Source organism: Schistocerca americana, unplaced genomic scaffold, assembly GCF_021461395.2.
Source record: "Schistocerca americana isolate TAMUIC-IGC-003095 unplaced genomic scaffold, iqSchAmer2.1 HiC_scaffold_992, whole genome shotgun sequence".
In the NCBI taxonomy this organism is placed as follows: Eukaryota; Metazoa; Arthropoda; class Insecta; order Orthoptera; family Acrididae; genus Schistocerca; species Schistocerca americana.
The window spans coordinates 37,501-42,500 of NW_025726777.1; the positions used below are offsets into that span (position 1 = coordinate 37,501).

Sequence of the window (5,000 nt, forward strand, 5' to 3'; positions counted from 1 at the left end):
GCCCCCCCCCCCCCCCCAAGTGCCTTAACCTAAACCCGTATTGTACCTTAACCTAACCCGTATTGTACCTTAACCTAACCCGTATTGTACCTTAACCTAACCCGTATTGTACCTTAACCTAACCCATATTGTACCTTAACCTAACCCATATTGTACCTTAACCTAACCCATATTGTACCTTAACCTAACCCATATTGTACCTTAACCTAACCCATATTGTACCTTAACCTAACCCATATTGTACCTTAACCTAACCCATATTGTACCTTAACCTAACCCATATTGTACCTTAACCTAACCCATATTGTACCTTAACCTAACCCATATTGTACCTTAACCTAACCCATATTGCGCCTTAACCTAACCCATGTTGCGCCTTAACCTAACCCATGTTGCGCCTTAACCTAACCCATGTTGCGCCTTAACCTAACCCATGTTGCGCCTTAACCTAACCCATGTTGCGCCTTAACCTAACCCATGTTGCGCCTTAACCTAACCCATGTTGCGCCTTAACCTAACCCATGTTGCGCCTTAACCTAACCCATGTTGCGCCTTAACCTAACCCATGTTGCGCCTTAACCTAACCCATGTTGCGCCTTAACCTAACCTATGTTGCGCCTTAACCTAACCTATGTTGCGCCTTAACCTAACCTATGTTGCGCCTTAACCTAACCTATGTTGCGCCTTAACCTAACCTATGTTGCCCTTAACCTAACCTATGTTGCGCCTTAACCTAACCTATGTTGCGCCTTAACCTAACCTATGTTGCGCCGTAACCTAACCTATGTTGCGCCATAACCTAACCTATGTTGCGCCTTAACCTAACCTATGTTGCGCCTTAACCTAACCTATGTTGCGCCTTAACCTAACCTATGTTGCGCCGTAACCTAACCTATGTTGCGCCTTAACCTAACCTATGTTGCGCCTTAACCTAACCTATGTTGCGCCTTAACCTAACCTATGTTGCGCCTTAACCTAACCTATGTTGCGCCTTAACCTAACCTATGTTGCGCCTTAACCTAACCTATGTTGCGCCTTAACCTAACCTATGTTGCGCCTTAACCTAACCTATGTTGCGCTTAACCTAACCTATGTTGCGCCGTAACCTAACCTATGTTGCGCCTTAACCTAACCTATGTTGCGCCTTAACCTAACCTATGTTGCGCCGTAACCTAACCTATGTTGCGCCTTAACCTAACCTATGTTGCGCCTTAACCTAACCTATGTTGCGCCTTAACCTAACCTATGTTGCGCCTTAACCCCAACACACGTTGGGCCTTAACCCAACACACGTTGGGCCTTAACCCAACACACGTTGGGCCCTTAACCCAACCACACGTTGGGCCTTAACCCAACACACGTTGGGCCTTAACCCAACACACGTTGGGCCTTAACCCAACACACGTTGGGCCTTAACCCAACACACGTTGGGCCTTAACCCAACACACGTTGGGCCTTAAACCCAACACACGTTGGGCCTTAAACCCCAACACACGTTGGGCCTTAACCCAACACACGTTTGGGCCTTAACCCAACACACGTTGGGCCTTAACCCAACACACGTTGGGCCTTAACCCAACACACGTTGGGCCTTAACCCAACACACGTTGGGGCCTTAACCCAACACACGTTGGGCCTTAACCTGCTCTGTAATTGTCATAACGACGCGTTAAATTAGTGTAGTGTTGCCCTAACTGCAACCCCCGCAATATAGTTTGCTACTCGCACTGCCCGGTCCCCCAGAGTATCGCTTCATGTTAAACACCTTGCAGCTATACACTGTAATGCGGATGGCGGCAGGACGTACATGCTCAATGCCCTTCGCAGTTGTTCATTGGCATTCGCATGGCGAAGCACAGCCTACGTTGTGGTACGGCTTGTGGCAACTGTCCGCTGATGTTGTACGTCCAAATCACACACTGTACCGCACATTGGTCCTCATGTACTGAATGATACATCGTGGTACATGTGTGACCCGTACCACGACTGCGCCAACAACGGCGAACCATACGGTCCAAATATTGTGCACTCAGCTACGTGTCGTCTCCCTATAAGAGCTGGATTGCAGTATGGTATGCCGTGGATGGCGATCAGCATGAGCCGTCTGTTGATGTAGTGGCGCGTGTTGTCAGACGTAGTCGTCTCTTCTCACACACCGTGATAGCATGGTGCACTGCGTTCCACATCTGCGACATGCGACAGAGGCCGGTTGACAGTCGTTCGCGCAATGGACATCGCATACGTACGGGGGCCCACCTTCCACGTGTTCGCGAAGCGTGCACATGTTGTTGCGTGTATGTGGGCAGACATAGTGTGTCGTGACACCTGACACAGGCATGCAACAATCGTTGAATTTGCAAATGGCGATGGACGTCTACGTTTTGCTGGTGACGTTACGCAAATGAAGAACTGGTAAACCGTTGTGGTGCGGTTGTTCTCGCTAGAGGTGAATCAGTGATGGCGACGATCGGTTGAGCTACCAACCGGTTGTTTCAGCGATACCCACCATGCCCACGAACGTGAATGGCATGTGGGTGTGAAGCGATACGCGGGCGGTGGCTGGGTGGGACCGTCCCCGGCCGGTGAGGGGGGCCTTCCCGGCGTGCTGGCCGCGCGGTGCGTGGGCGCACGCGCTACAGCCGGCTGGTGGGGGCGGCCAGTGGCAGGCGCGCCGGCCGACGGAGGCGGCAGGCGGCGCAGCTGCGCGCCGGCGCACCCTGCACGCGGCGCCGTGCGGCCAAAGTAGGTCCTCGCGGGCCCGGTGCGAAGCGCGGTGGACATCTGCAGTGTGCTGGTCCGATTGAGGACTGTGTGCGCTGAGGATGCGCCGCCGCCCCGGCGCTCGGCGCCGCGACGCCGTCTGCTGCTCGGTCGCCTCTGCGGTTCTCGCAGGTGGATTGTATCGCAGCTGTGCGGACGTGTTGGCGCGTGCGCTGTGCTGGGAGAGTTCGCTTCGGCACCCAAGTGGGGCTTTTGTCCTTCTGTGGCGCTGGCGTTGGAGCTGCCGGCCACCGTAGGTGGCGCGTGTTGTCTCCCGCCGGCAATGCCACGACAGCACGCTCCCGGGCCTCTGTCGGCAGCGGCAAGCTCAGTTGGGAGCACGGGTGGTCGCACCTAAAGCGTCTACTCGCCAAACTCCGGGCGATTGCGCCTCTCTCGAACCCGACCAAGTACTTAGGACGGCGCTGCGCGCCGCCGGGACCTGAGAGGGTTTCGAGGTGTATTGTGCAGGGGAGCTCAGCCTCCTCCTGTTTGCAGAATAATTGAGCGGACGCTTGCGTGTTCGCGCGGGCCCCCGGGACACACTCCCGGGCGGCCGGCTGCCTCAGCTCTAGTTGACGCAGCTCCCCTGGTTGATCCTGCCAGTAGTCATATGCTTGTCTCAAAGATTAAGCCATGCATGTCTCAGTACAAGCCGCATTAAGGTGAAACCGCGAATGGCTCATTAAATCAGTTATGGTTCCTTAGATCGTACCCACGTTACTTGGATAACTGTGGTAATTCTAGAGCTAATACATGCAAACAGAGTCCCGACCAGAGATGGAAGGGACGCTTTTATTAGATCAAAACCAATCGGTCGGCTCGTCCGGTCCGTTTGCCTTGGTGACTCTGAATAACTTTGGGCTGATCGCACGGTCCTCGTACCGGCGACGCATCTTTCAAATGTCTGCCTTATCAACTGTCGATGGTAGGTTCTGCGCCTACCATGGTTGTAACGGGTAACGGGGAATCAGGGTTCGATTCCGGAGAGGGAGCCTGAGAAACGGCTACCACATCCAAGGAAGGCAGCAGGCGCGCAAATTACCCACTCCCCGGCACGGGGAGGTAGTGACGAAAAATAACGATACGGGACTCATTCCGAGGCCCCGTAATCGGAATGAGTACACTTTAAATCCTTTAACGAGTATCTATTGGAGGGCAAGTCTGGTGCCAGCAGCCGCGGTAATTCCAGCTCCAATAGCGTATATTAAAGTTGTTGCGGTTAAAAAGCTCGTAGTTGGATTTGTGTCCCACGCTGTTTGGTTCACCGCCCGTCGGTGTTTAACTGGCATGTATCGTGGGACGTCCTGCCGGTGGGGCGAGCTGAAGGCGTGCGACGCGCCTCGTGCGTGCTCGTGCGTCCCGAGGCGGACCCCGTTGCAATCCTACCAGGGTGCTCTTGAGTGAGTGTCTCGGTGGGCCGGCACGTTTTACTTTGAACAAATTAGAGTGCTTAAAGCAGGCAAGCCCGCCTGAATACTGTGTGCATGGAATAATGGAATAGGACCTCGGTTCTATTTTGTTGGTTTTCGGAACCCGAGGTAATGATTAATAGGGACAGGCGGGGGCATTCGTATTGCGACGTTAGAGGTGAAATTCTTGGATCGTCGCAAGACGAACAGAAGCGAAAGCATTTGCCAAGTATGTTTTTCATTAATCAAGAACGAAAGTTAGAGGTTCGAAGGCGATCAGATACCCGCCCTAGTTCTAACCATAAACGATGCCAGCCAGCGATCCGCCGCAGTTCCTCCGATGACTCGGCGGGCAGCCTCCGGGAAACCAAAGCTTTTGGGTTCCGGGGGAAGTATGGTTGCAAAGCTGAAACTTAAAGGAATTGACGGAAGGGCACCACCAGGAGTGGAGCCTGCGGCTTAATTTGACTCAACACGGGAAACCTCACCAGGCCCCGGACACCGGAAGGATTGACAGATTGATAGCTCTTTCTTGATTCGGTGGGTGGTGGTGCATGGCCGTTCTTAGTTGGTGGAGCGATTTGTCTGGTTAATTCCGATAACGAACGAGACTCCTAGCCTGCTAACTAGTCGCGTGACATCCTTCGTGCTGTCAGCGATTACTTTTCTTCTTAGAGGGACAGGCGGCTTCTAGCCGCACGAGATTGAGCAATAACAGGTCTGTGATGCCCTTAGATGTTCTGGGCCGCACGCGCGCTACACTGAAGGAATCAGCGTGTCTTCCTAGGCCGAAAGGTCGGGGTAACCCGCTGAACCCTCCTTCGTGCT

General features: G+C 53.5%; 1 non-coding gene across 1 annotated transcript in view; it reads left to right on the forward strand.

The window, feature by feature from the left end:
- The first annotated feature begins 3,346 nt into the window (after positions 1 to 3,346).
- LOC124593534 overlaps positions 3,347 to 5,000 on the forward strand; it is a 1,920-nt gene continuing 266 nt past the window's right edge. The window contains exon 1 of the ribosomal RNA XR_006978116.1: positions 3,347 to 5,000. This exon is cut by the window's right edge and continues 266 nt beyond it. This is a non-coding gene — a ribosomal RNA (small subunit ribosomal RNA).